Raw genomic sequence first — 20,598 nt, 5'->3', positions numbered from 1 at the left:
GAGCGTGACTGCTGGTTGCGACAGGACAGGACTTGCCATATTGCTCGCTCTACTATGGAGATGGTATAGGATTTTTTCGGTGGAAGAATTCTAAAGGATTGTGGCCACCAAGATCCCGTGATCCGACTAGTCCAGACTTCTTTGTGTTGGGTTATTTAAAAGAAGTTGTTTATAGGAGCAATTCACACACCCTGCAGGAGTTGAAGACAAACATTACCAATGTCACCCAGGAAACACACAGGGTACAGCTAACAAGAGTAACCAGGAATATGGCCAATTAAACATTTTCAAAACATTTTCTGTCAAAACAACATTTTCTGTTCGGTCAAAACATTTTCTGTAAATTATGTAACTGTTTGCCTATAAACTATTATTTATACACGAAAATAAGCGATGGAGACCTCTTTCTAGTTGAACACTCTGTATTAAAAGCAGCAGGTTAACAAACCCAATAGCTTAGTGTTGTTTTGAATTGTACAGAAATGATAAATCTTGTTCATGTACGCTTTAATAAAGGTATGATGTCGTGATATGCGATGTCACTTTTAATTTAAGTTAATATTTCATGGTTAACAAGGAATTAATAGAGTTAAAAATATATACTCGGCACATAAATATCATGTAATTATATAAAACATGCATCGTATAATATCTAAAAATTTTGAACTTTTCAAAAACGCAGGGTGGAAAAATTCTGACTTCGTTTTCACCATTAAAAAATATTCTGGTATAGCGCATCAGATTTAAGAAACAAAAATTGTGTTTATCAGTGTTATCTTTAACTTCCGTTAAACGTTTTTAAGTTGCTTTTGCGGTCGTCTTCAAAGATTGATGTTACTATTATCCATTTTGGCGACAGTCTATGGGTTCTAATTGCTGGCTGATATTTTTTAGTTATAAGAAAACAAGTGTATTTATGAGGTGGTTGAAAAGTGTATCAGATTAAAAAACTTTGTTTTTACAAATTTTTTGTATCGGTAAAGAACAGATGTGTAAAGTTGTGACTATTTTTTTTAGGTATGTGAAGAAAATCTATTTTTTTTTTTTAATATCGGTGAATTTTTTTTCCATGTGACGGTGTACAGATGTTGATATTTACATTATTATAGAGTGCTTTTATATTTGTGTTTACCTTTATTTGAAGCTTCGTCTCGTTTGTTCGATACATAATATTGAGCTGCTGTAGCGGTTTAGTATATTACATTCTATGGATATTGAATTTGTTCGGTGATCGTGTTTCATGTGTGACTTTACAAAACGAACTAGATTATTTTAGTATGTGAACTAAATCTAAATCGTTCCGACCGTACAGTAATTTGTATCAGGCAAGACACAAGCTCAAAGATAAATGATAACATTAAAGCACTCCGTAATAATATAATGTCAACATTTGTCAATCATCTCATATAAACGAATAAAAAATCAATCACCACTGGATTTTACAAATACACAAAAAAGGACCGCTTTTTAACACACTTGGATATTATGTTATATACAGAAACACTGATCTAGTAAGGGATCACAGTTAAAATTTATAACACATCATAAATACAGGTTCTGATAAAAAAAAAAATCAACACATTACTATGGCTGATATTGTACTTCGTGTATAAAATCAATCATAAGAATGTTAAACGGTTTACCCCTCCCTTAAAAATTTGTTCATGATTAGTTTAAGGTTCGTACTAACTTTCATCTTTTCTGAGAAAACGTTCATCAAAACTACATATGAGGCGTGCATTAAGTCATTGTGGATGGTATGAATTAGATTTTTTGACGTTTTAAAAATAAATTTACGCTTCCGACTGAGATTTCTTGATAAGGCAACAACTGGTGGATCACAAACGTCTTTTTATAATATTTTATAAATAACGTTTACTTATCAATTAATATTTTTTGTTTTTTAATTTTTTTATACAATTTTATAAATTGTTTGTGAAAATAACTTTGTTTTCAAATTTATTTTTAAAAAACTGTCATAGCTTTTTATCTGAAAAAAATTAGGTTCATTTTAAACCAAAAAAAACCTATATTTTCATTCGTGGAATTAAGATAACATTTTTTGTCGTTGTTACTGTTTTTTATCAGTAAGTGGTGGTGAGAAAGCAAGAAAGGAAGTTGCAGTCGTATCCGGTCTGTGATCGGTTTTATACGATATATACATATAGTTCTCTTAGTTGTACTACGATACAATACATAAAATAATTAATTTTAATATTTAGTTCGTTTCATTAAACCTTATGCAAGCAATCCAGTCAGAGGAAACTCAGTAATTTTGTTTTTCAGTTAATTAAAAATGAGTGACAAGTAGATGTAAAACCTTTACCAGGAATAAACAGGTAATTATATATTGATTTATTTCTGTACCCTAAGTAAAGGTTTTATGACTTGTAAAAGGTCTGATAGTGACTATAATTGTAAACTCTAATAAATAGGTCAAAGAGTTTAATATTACAAGGAATCAATGTTATAAATTTCAAATGTGTAATTTAGTTTGTTTTTACAACAGGTTTTTTTCTTTGTTATTTGAAATATTAATAAAGTATAATAATAACAAATAATAAATATGAGATAGGCTGTGGTACGGTTTATCTTTTATTCAGAAGATTCTTAGTTGAATCCTGATCAAGTTAAGCATTATTCATACGATAAAAACTTTCTTACTGTATTCCATATTATGGTGCTATTAAATAAATAAAAAACCTTCATACAAATTTAAAGAAATTATAAATAAATTCCAATTAAAAAAAAAATTAATACTTTGTTTAAATGCTTTGAACTTAAACAGAAAATTTTAAAAAGATTAATGGTCCAAAATTACTTTACCAAACCTTTTTTTTATTCAAAGAATTTAAATAGATTGTAATAAAGAACATTAAATAAACCTATTTAACCTATAAATAAACCTATTTATTTATTTTTTAAATAAAACAATTTTAAATATAATTAAATATATATTTAAATCTTAAATATAATTGTTTAAATATAACAATTTTAATGGAATGCAAAAACAGTAAAAAAATAATACATTTTCTTAAATAATGTAATATTGTTACCATATTTATTCTACTAATTTAAAAGGATCTAGCTTCAATTTTCGGTTAGACTTGATTTTTCCACACTTTATAGAAATTCCACATCATATTCTCTCATAAACAAGGTATAAAGTTTATGTGGTGGTGAAAAATTAATTAATAAAATATCTGAATATCAGGAAAATTATTCAGAGATTAAGAAAATAAATTATAAGCTATAAAGTTCATAATAATCTTATAAAATTACGTTCGGTTTCAGAAATTTTTATATTATTTTAAAATTTTCGTATTAATTTACTTTTCCTATACTTCTATTGAATGATTAATTATAAAACCCTACCCTAAAAAATTATTTTTTTAAAACATACACGCTTATTCATACAAAACATTACGGTGAATTAAAACGAACTGGACAAACATCCAGTCTCTGAGATATGTAACCTCAAGGAGACATTTATTTCAAATTAGATATAATTATAGAGGTAACTAAAGGTAGCACCCGGCCATAAAATTTAACTAAGGGCGTATATACGATCCCGCCCGGGCTATACGTCTGACTACTGTTGCCCACTACCTGAGCGGTAAATTAAGTTGTGGGAGGCGAGAACTACGAAAGTGTTGCATCAAAAGGTACCTTATATCTATTATGTTTGAAATTTTAGAGTATGTCTAGTCACCGATGAGCTCTGAATGATGAACTCTTGTCACATACACGCCAGACTTCAATGTTGTCAAAAACGATTTGTTACTATCGAGTAGAAATTTATTTTACAGATAAATTTGATTGATTATCCTTGTATACGTGTTGGAAGTATTTTATCAATTTACGTTTTTAAGTTTTTTGCTCTTATTACTATAATTTATATGAAATAACTCATGCTTATTAGGAATTTGTGAATTAATTATCTGTAAGTAACAAAAGATAGACTAATTATAGTGGTTTATATAGAATATGGAATGACAAACAATTACTTTAATATTTACGCAACATTTTTATTGCCACGTAAAATGAGAGTGCAGTAAAAGTAATTTAAAGACTTTTTAACAATTTAAATTGTATTTAAATTGTTAAATTCAGTAATTTAACAAAATAATTCGTGCATTTTTTATTAATCACCAAGTATTCCGAACTTATTCCATCCCACTTCATTTAAAAAAAAAACGTTACAAAATCCTACCACGATTGTCTTTTTGTACGGTCAGACGAACTTCTCATAATTTTTTATATCAATGAAAATGATTTCTTAATCGTTCTTTACTATTCTTCCACCTTTTTGGTATAACTGTGCTTTTATGCCACATCTCTTTTCGGATATTTTATTCTTGCGTAGATGCATAACGTCTTACAGATTAAACGTTGTATTACGAGATCCTTTCTATTTCTTCAGTTCGGTTCAAATTAATCTGTGTTAAGTTCTGTGTGATATAGTGCTAGATGGATAATGAAATATCCTTTCATGACTAATATTTCATCAATAGCGTTGTGAACATACCGTAGTTTGTTTTGTTTTATTAATTTTATAGTTTAACTTATAGAATTTTGAATGTCAAAGAATGTTGTTATTTCTTTAACGATTTTAGATATCTACGTTTTTAGAAGGTGAAGTCGGTGCTTTATCTATCTGAACGTTGTGATAGGGTGATTTATCTACCACCAATATACTATTCGGCAAACTGGATATTAGTTTTCGTCAGCCATTTAAAATAATCTTTGAAATTAATTTTAAAAATGACCACATTACTATGATAGCTACCAGTATTATCTTTAAATCGTGAAGTAACCTAGAAATAAACAGTTTTGCCTCCTGCAAGAAATAAGTCTTTACCCTTCTGAATAAGGAACTTTCATTTCTTCCTGGTTTCTTATTTCATGTGATTAACTTCTACTATGAATGTATCTGCTATGAACGTAAGTTTTATCAGTGTAAAGAGCTGATCGATCCTATTATCTAAATTTCTGAATTTGTCGAAGAAATTGAAATATATTTTATACTGTATGCTGTGATTTTTTACTAGAACCGAACTGTCGTTTTTTTGCCACTTAATACCTATTTAAAAAGTTTGCTTAAGCTGTCTTTTCTTCCTGAAAACAATTTTACCTCTTTAAATATTTTGAAAGCCAGCTTCTGAAGCGTAGGAACTCAATCTTCAGTGATGTAAAAGTTGAGAACTATCCGTCCAATAACGGCCTTGTAAAAATCATCAACCCGGAATCCTTTTTTAGGCATATTAGATTTCTGCGAGGGAAACTGAAAAAAATCACTATTTTAATTTTCTGCAGAATTCTTAATCAGTTTTAATGTGCTAACAAGCTTAGTCTTCTGAAAAAGTTATGTAAAATCTTTTTGGAATCTATCAAAATATTTCTATTCCATACTTTTTCATTTATAAAAATGGTCACATTTCTTATTACTTTCTTCAACTGCCGGCTCAGTGATTTACTTTTCTTTAGTTCAGATATTTTTTTTAATATTACAGCAGATTTATGACAGTAGTAAGTTTTATTTAAACAATAACCATTTATAAAAAGTACAATTATACGTTCATAAATTATACACTAAGCAATTTTCTATCTACACAAATAACTTTACAAATTCTAAGCACAAACCTCTGCGGTACACTAACAAATAGTAATATTAATTAAAGAACATTACGTTTAAGAAATATATTAACTAATTTAACAGTATATTTTCACAAAATTTGATCAAACAAACAACTAATCAAAAAATTTGATATCCTCTATACAATCCTTGAAAATGTCAATTATTTCAGCTAAGAAACAAAGTTGGCAGCCTATAACTATTACTTAGTTATAGTGTTTTAATAAGTATAATAAAATAAATGGAATTATAAGTAAACTTACAACTATTAATTAGTAAGGATAATACGATTCACTGTATTTTTTATATAAATGAGTTAGTGGAACAGTGCGAATAGTAAAATCAACGGACTGTACTGGTTTGGAATGGGGGTTCCTTCTATACAGACCAATAGAGCTCCAGGTAGACAACCTATATTATATATTAAACTATGCCATCCTATAATGCATCTTTACATTGTTATTAATATTATTATTATTACTGACTAACAAAATATAATCAACATATTGGTAACTTATAAACCTTCTCAAAGAAAATCTTAATTTACTCAAAGTTACTGTTTTTTAAACTTCAAAAGGTGTTTGATTCAATAATTTTTGTTTGCTTTTTAGTTACAGCATAATGTGAAAGTATGATATAAATAGACAAGGTATTTTAATCACATTACTCTGTTTGAAACATTAGTATTTTTTTATTTATTTGAGTACTATTTACATTATAGAATCATAGCGATTAATTATACGAATTTTGATGTATTTATTATCCATTAAAATTATTCAAGAAATGTTAATACGTAAATGAACATACATTTTTCTTTTAATTTCAGAATCTTTTTCCCCATTTCATTTCATAAATTTATAAAATTAAAACATTTTAGAAAGAAATCACTGTTGCTACTCATAAAAAAATTATTATTTTACGTACATTAGGTACAGTTTACAAATGGATAGCTGACCGTTATAAAGCAGATGCAGTCAGTCGTAGAACCCTATAATAAAATGGGCGCGATATGTAACATTTTTATTACTACGGCTCCAAACGGATGTTACCGAATTATAAAAAAGATTGACGCAACATTTTATACCGGATTTCATTTAACAAACATTATCGTTATAACACAATGATTTCAAATAATTTTTAGAGCAGCCAACAACGGGTTGACAGGATATTATTTTCATATCACCCAAAAAATTTATATAAATTTTACTGAAAAATCTTTTCTTTTTTTGTTCAACTACGTTTTTACTTTTAGTCTAAATTTTATTATTTAATATATTAAAAAAGATAAAAATAAAAACTGGTCAGTAAACTCAGATTATTAGAAGCAAAATTGGAATAAAAATTTTGTTTAAATTAACTGTTTGATTTAATTAACAAATTTGCTTTTCAGAAATTATAGAAATTACCATATTTTAGGCTGTCCGCATATGGAGTTACTAAAAAGAAACCGATGATTGGTAACTCGCATTCAGTCAATTAATTGTCTCACTTCCAATGTAGTTCAACGAACGCCGAAACTTGTTAGTAATCCATCACAAACCAGTTTCAAATGACTAGGCTTCCAAGTCGCTTAGTTACTTCATTTTCCTAATATAGCGTCCATCCGGTAAAAATTATCACAAATAAATTTTCTTTTATTTATCTGGTAACGGGGAGAGAAGCTTCCAGAAAGAAGAAAGAGAGAAAAGTAAAGAAAGAGGAATTTAGAAAGAACGAAAAAGGGATTATATCTAGAAAAGGACTTAAAGAAAATCGTAGAAGGCGCGGACAATAGAAATTATTACGCTTGAACAATCAAAAGAACGGTCGGTTATTGGTAATGTAGGCAAGGAGATATAAGTATTTATACTGACGGGGACTAGCGGAGGATAGTCAGCAGTTTTTCGAGTTCGGTGCGGTGAGCATTATAAGTGATAACAGTAAGTGCTTGGTATTAACGAGTAAAGACCGCCACGCGTATTCCATTTTGGACAGTGGTTGAGAACAAGAAACTGTTCGGTGAATTATTTGTGAACAGAAGTGAAAGTGAAAGTATTCTATTCATTCATAAAGTGTAGGGTAGTTCTTATGTAAACAGTAAAAATGAATAATACTTGCAGAAAGTGAATTGTAGGTCTTTCTATTGTCATATTATTGTTAACTCAATGTTAGTATCTGTTAGCTTTTAAAAGGTTTTTAATAAATCCGATTGTATTTTGGTATTTATAATTTAATTGTTATTAAATCAATTTCGTTTTTAATTTGAATTACCATTTTACATATTATTTATTTTCTCTTATATATTTGAGAGTAATAAATTGTTTTTATATGAAATTTTCACTTGTGCTATCTCTCAATATCCTTGTGGAACCGCGAACTTGCGACAATATTTTGCTGTCGTATGGCAGGAACAGTCAGTTTTCAACTTACGACAGAAAACAATAGATTAAGAGTCTGTTTGTTATAGCCCTCTTTCTGATACGAATAGTCTGCAGCTGATGTTTTTTTCGAGATACGGATTAACCCAAAATCATCTTTCTAGTTTGATTCCCCTAAAATAATTCTACATTTTCTTCGTCACTGTAATCTGTAATCAATGTTTGTTATTATGACAATAATCGCTGCTTGGCATAATATACGTATTCGACTGATGCAGTTTCCGTTACTATTGACTAACTGCGGGTATGGAATGCGTCACTAAATAATTTGTTGATTGAATCGCTAACCACTTCCGTTTCTATTAGTAGCTCTGTGCGCGGACGGCCAGTGTGTTGACATTATAAATGATAATAGTTATATTATTATACCTTAAAACAGTAAAAGAACATTTTACGTATAATATTTATGTCAATATTTAATTAGAATATTTTTTCATTATTATCTGAAAGAAGTTGCTTTGACAACGAAATGTAAAATCATTTTCTAAAGTTTATAATACATAAAGCCGACGTTTCCGAACTTTTCTCTTTATGGTGCGAGAATTCTACATAGATTGCGATATAATAAAAATATTTTTACTTTAAAATCTGTGCTGGCATTGGGATTGTATTTTTTGATTTGAAACGTTAGAAACTGTATCCTACTTTTTCAAATAATTTTTAATGAATAATAGTGTAAACAGATTCCATGTTTTTTTTTTTATAACTATGCAAGCATCAAAAGATGATTTTTTTCTGTGCACTCATTTTATCCATCTATTTTATAGATTATCGTTTTTTTTTTTTTAATAATGTTTCTGTATAAAATTTTAAGTGTTTTGATTATTCCCTAATTCGGAAAGTCTAGTTCATTATGGTAACATAATTATCACTAAACTTATCATTATACCCAGGAAAATAAATAAAACTTTGCGATTTTTAAATTTTTATAGGTTTGATTAAATAATAAAAAAAATAAATCTCATTTAATAAAACGAATATGTCATTCCAATAAATTCCTTATGTAGTACCATATAAATGAATATGTATTTTCCAAATTGATTTGAAAAAATGACTATTTTAATTCAGTGAATCAAATAAATAAAATTTACTGTAATTAATTAATTAAACTGAGATATGAAGATTTGATGAAATAGACTTCGGTTTTCTTAGAATCATTAAAAATAAATTAAGCTTAAATGATAAAAAAAGTAAATTTAAATAAATCTTAATACTTATACTGATTCGATTTTATTTTTTTTATTAATGTAATGAAATTGAATAGAAAATACTTTAACGTACTTATTTTCGCTACCTATTAGCTGGAATTATTTACGTATTCCATACGTGTGCTAACGTATTGACAAATCCTCATTAAAAACCATACTATATCACCGCTTTTTCATTATTTTCTATATTTTCTCTTTGAGGAATTATTATATTTAAATGGAAATTGATAAAATAAAAATTTTCATTAGTTTTTCAGTAATTTAGATAATTAATTTCTTCATATAGAAAATCTAAAAAAAAAAAAAAATAAAAAATAAAATTTGTATAAATATCGGATAATTAGAAAAATAATATAATTTATTTCATAACTCATTTTATTCGATCAATGTATTAAGAACGAAAAGTTTAATATTTATAAATACGATTTTAATTTCAAAATAATATTTAGAAGTCTTTCTTCGTAGTCTTTATTTTACTCTAGGAATTATGTAACTTAACTGAAGAACGAGCTGCACATTTAGCTTTAGAAAGATCGTGAACAACAATTTCCTTGTAATAAGAAAGCGAGTCGTTACTAATTACACGACTGCCCAAAATGGAGTGTAATTTATTTAGGGTGTATGTATGTATGTTCGTTCCACCGTAGCAGCTCAACGGCTGAACTGATTTAGATCTATGACCCCGCGTTGGAATTCTTACGTTACCGGGAGTGTAATAGGCTATATATATATATATATATAGCCTATTACTATTATATATAGCCTATTATGCTCTATATATATATATATATATATATAGAGCATATAAATATATATGCAGTAGTGGAAATTTGACGGTTGAAGAACAAATTTTAATGATTTGACTTAATGAACTGTGAAAATTTAAGCCTCTATCACTGTGTTAGCTGAACTTGAACTGAACGATTCAAATCAATTGAGTGAATAATATTACAGAAATTATAGAATTAAATTGTACCTTAAATAAAATAAAATAATATTAAATAAATTTAAAAAATTCTGTTTAATAATAAAGGGCTTTCCGTGGGGGACTGCGTGTGTGGCTAGAGTGATGAGGTGATGCGAGCACCTCGTGCAAGGCTAGACAATCTTCACCATCAACTGGTAACGAACGGGATGCCCTTGGAGCGCTGTTTTGGGAGGTGCTATGGGGCGGTCTTATATTATATATCTGCAAAAAATCGTCCGATTTTCAAAAATCAAACGGGGTATTTGTTAGTAGGTTGAAGGCTAAATTTTACATGCATCAGGTACACTCTCAATTTAACAGATCACGGTTAATCGGAAATTTTGTTGTATCTTCGCAATCAATCTTCGGGGGGGGGGGGGTCTGAATAGTAATTTTCCTCTATTAAAGAGCTCTGAATAGTAATTATTCTATAGTAAAGAGTCCCCCGACTACAATTAAATATTTTTGTTGAAGGAAAAAAATTTCTTATCAATGTAAGAGCTGGTGAGAACTTAATCATTAGACAACTTTAAATACCTGCTGTTTCTTTTCAACACGAAAAATGTATTTTAACAAATTAAAACTGTTTGAAAGTTGATTGGTCACTCATTAGTTGATTTAATTAAATACTGCATAACGATGTTTAGTCCTTTATTTCCATACTTTACTTTCTTCTTTTATTTTTTTCGATTTATTGTCTTTTTTTTTGTTGTTTATTTTTTGTTTTTTGGCAATCGTTTTTTATAAATTTTATATATCTTTTATTATTTTTAATATGTTAAGAAAAATAAATAAGTTTTTGATAGCTTTCCGTGTTCGAGAACCGGTTGTTGTAACCCTGATATCTCAAGATTTTTGCGATTTAACTTAATTTTTAGAGATTGAAATTGAATTTAGGGGAACCTTACATTTTTGCAAAAATCTTGACCCTAAGCCCATTTAATAAACTATTTTTACCGTATTACGATATCTTTGTGGACAGGATTCAATATTAAAATCCTTAAGGAATTATATACAAAGATATATTTTGTACCGGCCAGTCCTTAAACTTCCTAAGTAATTGTCGTTTGCTCAAAAGGTAGTGGAAGTACATTAATATTATACTGTACATGTTTATCTAGCTAATATAAACACCGAAGTTAAATTTTATCGGGTATAACAAGTGAATGGATGAGATCTTTCATTTAGATTTTGTGATGTTATAAATTCTCTACGTTTTCCTTTATCATCATATCCGTATGTTATGAATTACGAAACAAATCGAAACTCTGTTGGTTGTCTTTTGTAGAATTATAGCTATAGAATAATTATTCATGAAAAATATTGAGTTTTATATCCCATTAAAGTTTGTTACTTTTGTTTAAATATTTTAATTATAATTTATTTGAAGAATATCAAATGGGAATCACGGAAAATTACCCAGTAAGCAAGATATAGATATTGTAAATTACAAAAAAAACACGACTGCCAAAAAAAGTCATAGCTATTTAATACAGGATAATTACTAATATATGATAATAAAGAGCATGCGGGTGACAATTCTGCATATAGTATTTATATGTAGTATATTTTTTAAAAAAACGTTTCTAAATTTATTTAAACATACATATATATATAGCATACGACACTCCCGGTAACGTAAGGATTCCAACGCGGGGTCTTACATCTAAATCGGTTCAGTCGATGAGCTGCTACGGTGGAACTAACATACATACACCCGAAATACATTGCACTCCTTTTTGGACAGTTGTGTAATAAATCTAGTATAAAACACAGTGAGTGTTTCTGAAAAATAAATTTTAAATATTGCAATTTTTCAAATGTCTAAATTTATTGTACTAAAAACAGCTGTTTTTAATTTTTATAAATTCATAAAATTTTTTTTTTGTTTTTCATAGACTTTATTAAACCAATCTTCTCAGAATAAAATTTATTAGTAATTCAACAAAGTCATTGTACTTCAAAACTAAAAGAAATACATTTCTGGGACTTATTTTATTTTTCAAATCAAAAAACACAAGAAACCATCAAGTTTACCCCTAATATACTGAAATTTTACCGGGGAACTGAGATCCGCGCCAAGTCTTTCGCTAGCCTTTACTCGATAACAAAGCGTTTTCGGAATTATGTTTGCATGAACTTTTTTCCTAATTTTAATCTCTAGAATAAGTTTTCAGATTATTTCCCTTTCCTTTTCATATGCATTTGTATGTATATATATATATATATATATATATTAATATTTATATAGCGTATGACACTTCCAGTAACGTAAGGATTCCAAAGGGGATGTCATACATCTAAATCGGTTCAGCCGTTGAGCTGCTATGGTGTAACAAACATACATACGTACATCCTAAATTCATTACACTCCTTTTTCGGCCTAGCAAAAATACCATGTTTTTTCGCCCTTTTACCGGGTACTGTAATCTAAACGTTCTGTAAAAAATTATTTATAAAAAGGTGTGTAATTATTTTATTAATCATTTAAATACAAACACGTGAAATAATTTTAAGATAATTATATTAAACATAAAAAATTACAAAAAAATAAATAAAAAAACACTAAACAACAAAAAAAACATGGCACAATTGAAAATTATTTTTAATACATATTTATATACACGTTGAACAGGATGTAGAAAAATCAGGGTTTATTATTATAATTAATTAGTATTATTTTAAAAAAATTATCGACAGAGTAATATTGTTTCCGTAAAAGAGAATCTTTAAATTGTATTTTAAATAAATTGGTAGGACGATTTTTTAAATGGTTCATAATTTATTAATAATAACAACGGAAGCATAATGAGGGTCTATCTCGTAAGCCGAAGTATTGTGTCGAATTATACGAAAACAGTTCCGTTATCTGATTTGGTACTGGTGGAGTTTGTTATTATTGAAGAATAAGTGACTACTCTAATAAATATTGCACATGCATAAATATAAACGCAGGTTAACATGTTTAATTTTTGTAAATATCTGTCTACACGATCCATAGTTATGGGCGCAAGATAATTATGTGACAATCCATAATTTTTTTTATCATAAAAACTCGTTCTGTGGTTTTAAGGGATCCCCAACAGGTGACATTATACTTTTTACGAGAATGTAGATATAGTAATAATGAAGATAAGCTTAGCGTCTTATTAAGGAGGTTTAAACCAAAACAGTACTGTTTGAATTTATATTTTTGTATTTTACCAGGAGTGTACTGATTGCTTGGGCTACCCGGAGAGCAGGCAAAACAATGGGATAATTCTTATGCGTAATTTGATCCCCACAAGTTTTCTTCAACTACATAATTCAACATAACGCAGGAAGAAGCTTTAATATGGTATAAAACTCAATCTTTTTTTTTTAGCGGCTCGAGTGTAGCGCATGTAGTGAATCTTTAAAAATATAACTCTAAAAACTCGAAATAAGAAAAGCTTTTTTTTCATGATGCGTAGTACTACATAAGCATAATGAAAAACATCCGGATTTAAGAATTCTGTCGTATTTCATTCTCTTAAGCCCTAACTGGGGAAAAGTGAAAAATAAACTAAAAACAAAAATATTAGAAAATTACGCCCTTAATTTATTTTATTAAATTAATTTACAACAAAAAGCTGCTGCAAATGAAAAAAAAAGTTCATTAATTCATTAAAGATTAGAAGATTTGATCGAAAATGTTAGCACTTTTATTTAATTTAATATTAATTTATTTCATTGAGTATATATATATATATATATTTCATTGTATCGATGATTTGTATGCGTATAATTTTATTTTGTATGCATATATTTGAATTTTCGTTGTGTGAAGTGCAAATTAAAGCGCATAATTTTTATATATTGGTGATGATATAAAAAACATAAATAAATAAGGTCTTATCTATGCTTGTTTTGTAAAAACTGTATACATTATTTTTATAGTAATAATGACGGATTTTCTTCACTGAAACACTTCCTGAAACTTCTTTTTATACGAATAGTAATCGAGTATTACTACCCACATCTTAGAATATCATATAACATGAATAACAAGATAGAAAACTTGAAACATGATAAACATTTTGTTTACAATAACGAATTTTTTATTGTATTGGATAACTTTATAAAAGTAATTCTGAATGTTGATGTTTAAAATTATTTCTTCGTATCGTCCCTTAAATATGATTTTTGTTTGTACTTTATGAATAATAAAACGTTAACTCTATCTGAATTTAAATTTTTTACGTTAGGATCAGGAAATAGTAGAATGCATATAAACGAAAACTTCTATATCCGTCTCATTTTCTGAACTTAAATAAACTTGTATGGATTACGGTGTTGCCACATCTCACAATCGACCCGTAATTTTATTTTACCCTAATTCCTCACTCTGTTTACGAATGTAAATAAGATTTTATACCACATCATTAAAAAAATAACATTCTATATAAAGTTTCTATTAGAGTTAAAGAGGGTATGTACGATCTATATAACTAGTCTAGTACATGATACAACGTCTAGTATGATGTAAGATCTGTACAACTAACTAGTCTAGTACATCATAGTCTAGTACGTGAATATTATAAGACAAAAAGAACCTGTACGTAAATTTGCGCCTACCAAATTTTTTCAATAACGGTTTAATTGCTTATTAATAAACAAAATTAAAGCCTTATTAAATAACAAAATTTAGTATTTATTAAAAATTAATAAACATTAGACTAAAGATATACTTTTATGCTAAGATTTTAATATTTCTGTAGGATAACTGTTTAATAAAATAGACTGATAACGCTAAATTTACCTGTATGTTACTTAAAAGAGTAAAAACTGCTACTGCTACTGCTAAGTCAAAACAGGTTAAATACGTAACTATTACTGTTTAACATCAAAGTTATCCTAAAAATAAATTTTCCGAAAAAAATATTATTTGTATTGATCTACTCAAATTTTAGCCAATGAAAGAGTAAAAAACTAAAATTAAGAAATAAATATAAGAATTCTTAGTTAAAATTGGAAAAAAAAACCTGTAACAAACTTTATGGATTAAAATAAAATTCTAGTAATAATATGTTGTAAAAGCTATTTATCTGGAGAGAACTGAATAGCGTTGAAAATTTTAAAAACTTAAAAGCAAATCCGCTACAAATTTTATTGGATTTAATTTAAAAAAAGGTCACGAATCAAAAATGAAAAAATGAAAGCCCTGCTTAAATTTCCGTAAGTTTTAAGATGTATTCGTAGGTTAAAAGTTTCAAAGGTTAATTAGTTTGAAGAAAATACTGTATAATATATTACTATTAATATATAATACTGTATAATATATTACTATTAATATATAATACTGTTAATAAATTACTTCAATTATTAAGAAGAGATAACAATGCGGAAGCGAAGAGAAGAGCATTTCTTACTTGAGCAATTATTTTTTTAAACATTTAAATTTTCTAAATTAATATTTATCAATTTTTTAAATGTTTCCTACCACGGAAATTTACATTTGTTAATTCAGCGAATCTTAAGATCATCTGAAGTCTGGTGAATAACCAGTGACTCATTTTTTACTACCTTTTTACTTGCTTTTCTTTAACTCACAATGTTTTATTTTCCTTGTTTGTCCTCAAATCTTGTATCTTTAATTCAACATACTTCCTGACATTACCGATTGATGAAATTTTGCACAGTTACTAAGATCGGGTGACAATACAATATTCCACCATTACTTTTGAAAATATCCCCCCCCCCCCGTTTACGGGGTTAAATTAAGGGTACGGGTGTAAAAGTTGCAAAATCTACAAAACGGCTATGCGGGATTGTTTGGGTCGCAGATGACAAATCCGATAGCCGTTTGACATACAACAGGAAAAAACCTTGTAATAATGATGCATTATCAGAGATGGATCGAATGAGAAATCTTTTATAAAAACTCACAAAAACGTATGTCGAAAATTGTGATAAGTAAATGAAATAAAAACTTCACTATGCAAAAACTTCACTATTTCGTTACTTTATGTAGTATATGTTTGATTGAAAATTTATTTGATATTTTATAAATATATTAGAAATTTCAATACATGATGTTAACTTTTGAAATCCAAATTAACCTACTAATTAAAATCATGCAATGTATGATAATAATTTGATTAAATTATGACTAAAACGTATAAAACAAGTTTTTAAAAAATTTGAAAAAGTTTTGTAATATTATTTACTCTAGATTTTCTACAAAATCTAGAAACCGATCTCGCTTTATTGGGGTGGGAATACAAGAGTCAAAGTATTTAATCTCTTATTAATAACCATGATAGTTTTGGTTATTTTCTGATGAAATTTTGTAACACTCGCCAGTTGGTACAGAAGAGCCACGGGTTGGTATATACAAGTTTACCTCAAGAAGTTTTCTTTTTCTCTTAGCTTGTAAATACTGAGCGAACAACTGTAAAACGACACTTGAGGTTAAAATACCTTGAGGTTAATGAAGCCATGATCTAAGACAGACCTTAGAAGACTGTTTAAGTGCACGAGATGAAAAGTAGCTAAGCTAGTACTTCAAATTTTGTTATTATAAAAATGTACATATTATAATTAATATTCAAATTATTTTAGACTATAAATAAAAATTCGAACTCGTACAATATTCCTAACTTGTGTTTAACGTATCCGGTAGACCAAAAATTTTATCTAGATTTTAAAATTTATCAAATTTAAATTTATCAAATACAATGGGGATATCAGATATGTGTATGAAGTTACCTAACATATACAACTGGAAACTAAGCTTCCATACAGTACTATGAAGCTTGTTATCTTTTCCACACACTTTTCTTATTATTAAATCTCTTCGGTTTGCTATAAAAACACAATTAAAACTCAAACATTTTACAACTCTTAATTACAGGCTTCAATTTTTCATCAGCAAAGATTATTTGGAAAAATATATCCACGTGAGAAAATTTAAATGAAATTTAAAGAATTTTTTATTCGTTGTTTTTATTCCAAGGAATTCCGTAGAGAAGTTAAAGGTATTTTCTGATTTTATTGGAATAAAATGTCCCAGAAAAGAGTTTATATCTAAACTAGGAAAAAAACATTTTAATAAAAGTCGGGGAAATATTTTACGAGATTAAGGGATAAACAGATAAATAAATAAATTTATAATGAAGATAAATACAAAAAATTGTATAAATTTTAAGATAGTGAAAGAAAAGTAATAACTTTTTATTGAAGGAAATAAGATAAAAGTATTACACAACTTTTATGTAATACGAATCATAAAATACGAGTATGTGGTTGTAGATTTTATAAAAATAAATTTTATCATGTGTTAATAATTATATATATATATATATATATATATATATATATAATTGAAAATGTTTTTGTAACATGCTTTTGAATAAAATTTTAAAAGTTTGAAGAATAAAAGAAAGATTAAAGACTTGAGGAAGGGGATTACTTAAAAACGTATGGGAGGGCTGTAAAACTTTAATTTTAAAGGTAGAGAAGGATATGAAAAACAAAAAAGAATATTTAAAACAATATGAAAGGTAATTGTGAAGAATGTAACGTAAAATTTAAAGTATATATTATGCAAATATTTACTTTATCTTTTACACGCATCTTTTTCAGGTTTTTTTTGACTTATAAAAAAATTTATGGAAATGCGAAATATACAAAACGTATTATGAAAATAAAGGTATAAATAATTTATAATTAAGGATTCATATGCACAACGAATTTTTTTCAAAATTTTGTTTCACGATAATTACTGTTTAAATAATTTTAATTACTTTTACAGATGTTATTGTCCATTAGTTCGATTAATAAGACTTAATTCATTAAAGGATTACGAAATATTCATAAAACCTCCGAAAGCTTTTAGCTTTGTTTAAACCCTGTAAAAGGTTTTTTTTATTTTCTTTGAAAAATTTATTAATTTCTGTCAACATTACTTTTTATAATTCTCATTCAAAATAATAAAGGTAAAATATAAAGATAACGAGAAAATAAAAGTCGATAACATTCTAAAAAAGTAAAAAAATAATAATTTAAATCAGGGCTCCTTTATTGATTATTTATTGAAAAATTTGTTTTTCGCTTTTTTCTAGCTGAAGGGATTGCCTCAGGTGACTGAAAAGAATCATTATTAGACAAATTGGTTCTCAATATAATACAAATATTTAGTTAATAGATAATATAAAAAAACGTATTCTTTAACACACTAAAAGGGAACTTTCAAATAGAAAGTTGAAATTTGGCAGCCATGTTGCTTTTCATTTAATAGAGTGATGTAAAAAAAATATCCCAGTGTTAGTCTTTAGCAAACTGAAAGCAAATTATATTTACTGTTACGGAAAAACTAGTAGCAGGAGATTTGTAAAGGAGTTACTTCAATAGATTAGTCATACGAATAAATGACCTTTTCTTTCTTTCTTTTTAGCCTCCGGTAATTACCGTCCAGATAGTGCTTCAGAGGATGAATGAGGATAATATGTATAAGTATAAATGAAGTGTTAGTCTTGTAGTCTCAGTTCAACCATTCCTGAGATGTGTGATTAATTGAAACCCAACCACCAAAAAAAACACCGGTTTCCACGATCGAGTATTCAAATCCGTGTAAAAATAACAGACTTTACTAGGACTTGAATGCTGGAACTCTCGACTTCCAAATCCGCTAATTTGGGAAGACGCGTTCACCGCTAGACCAAACCTGTGGGTTACGAATAAATGACCTGTTTCGATGATATCTAACGTTTCTTCAAATGTTAAACTGTTTAAACTGTAAGAGGTGGTGAAGAGACGACTGAAAGAATTATAAAATAGAAAAAAAATAATAAAACATGTCTTAGTGAGATATTTTCCCACTGAGGAAGAAGAAAATTCTTTTCGCCAGGGAAACGTACATATAATGAAACAGAATTTTATAGAATTAAGTGACGCGAGGAGAGAAGGGATCGAAATAAATAAAATCTGAAGAGCCGTCAAATAAATTTGTTTATATTTCTTCTTTTTTTCTCGCCTCGCGAATTGTGGGTAGGAGAAGTGTAACAATAAAATATTTTATTTTTGTCATCCTTCATAAAATTCTGAATGTTATTGAGAGAATTTTTTATACTACTCGATAGAATATTAGGGTTCCTCTATAAAAGGATCTTGTTTTCTCTTCTCGCCTCATTGAACACTCAAAGAGATTCAGAGTTAATTAATATGGAATAGAATGAAGAGTAAATTGTAAGAATCGTAACAAAAGATAAATATTATAATATATTAAAAGAAATGATGGAAGATTTAAGTAGTAGCCAATAAATTAAAAGACCGATTCGGAACAAATATGATTGAAATCTACAAACCAGCCAAACGAGTAAAAATAAAATGATTATTAAAACTGTTAAAAATTTATCACGGAATCCCGTTCAACAGTATTTTTCACATTGCGGTTAAATTCCTTTAATTTCTGTTTTAATAAAGACTAAAAAATGTAGAGAATATTTACTTTTCTGATGATAAAAAAATGTTTATTTTATTTATAATGCAAATCAAATATTTCGCAAAAATTGAATTAACTGCAATATGCGTTAAACAAATAATATACTCAATCAATTTAAGATGAAATAAAAATTCAATATAAGCATATGTTTTTCAAAATAATAACTTAAATTCATAAGTTAAAACAATTTGCAAAAAAAAAAAAAATAATATCGATATCAGATCGATTGTTAAAAAATAATCAGTAGATACTGAGGAAATAAGAAGTAAAGTAATAAAATAAAGAAATAATTTAAAAAAAAACCAAACGAAATACACACCATAAATGAATATTTTATAACTGCGATTTTAGAGTAAAATTAAAAATGTAAACAACTGTTGTCGTTTTAGACAATTCAAATAGAATGTTTTTATTTTTTATTTTTTTTTGTAACTCACTTTTTGTCAGTTTGTTATTTTTTATAATAAAAAGATTCATCAATTTTTTTTATAAGATAAAATAATGTTTTGAAATTTTAATGTTCTTACTTTATATATATTCTCTTTAATTTTAATTTTCTTTGAAGTATGTGCAATATTCATAAATATTAAGAATAAAAAGCATAAAATAAAAAGATATTTAAAAGTTAAATTGAGCGTCAATTCCTTTTAAATCCCCTATTTAATCTCTATGTAGACAAAGTAATTCAATAACTAGATTACTAATATGCATCTTAATTCATTATATACGAGAATTTACTTATACACAAGAGAATTGTCTGCTTTCAATATATATATTTTTTTTTTTAATCAATTTGAAATTTGTTGTAAAATGTGCACAAAAAGGATTATTTGACAAAAAAATGATAGTTAAAAATATTTTTTTTTAAGTGTTAAAAAATGGTTGTATCTAATGTAAAATACTTGAAA

At 27.3% G+C, this 20,598-nt stretch overlaps 1 protein-coding gene across 11 annotated transcripts in view; it reads left to right on the top strand.

Annotated features, from left to right (window-relative positions):
• Positions 1-20,598, top strand: part of GlcAT-P (Glucuronyltransferase P) — a 764,160-nt gene that overhangs the window by 81,344 nt on the left and 662,218 nt on the right. Inside the window, exons 1-2 of one of the 11 annotated variants that reach the window (XM_075363534.1) lie at positions 2,195-2,339; positions 13,435-13,564. The exons of 8 other annotated variants lie outside the window; for them this stretch is intronic. The gene's annotated coding sequence lies outside the window, so the exon portion shown is untranslated. Of the gene's footprint in view, positions 1-2,194; positions 2,340-13,434; positions 13,565-20,598 lie in introns of those variants that run through there. 2 more of the 11 variants (XM_075363535.1, XM_075363536.1) reach the window with 2 other exon arrangements.

Source organism: Lycorma delicatula, chromosome 4, assembly GCF_047948215.1.
Source record: "Lycorma delicatula isolate Av1 chromosome 4, ASM4794821v1, whole genome shotgun sequence".
NCBI classification, from domain to species: domain Eukaryota; kingdom Metazoa; phylum Arthropoda; class Insecta; order Hemiptera; family Fulgoridae; genus Lycorma; species Lycorma delicatula.
Note: the sequence above shows the minus strand (reverse complement) of the source record. Positions and strands in the feature narration are given on the sequence as shown.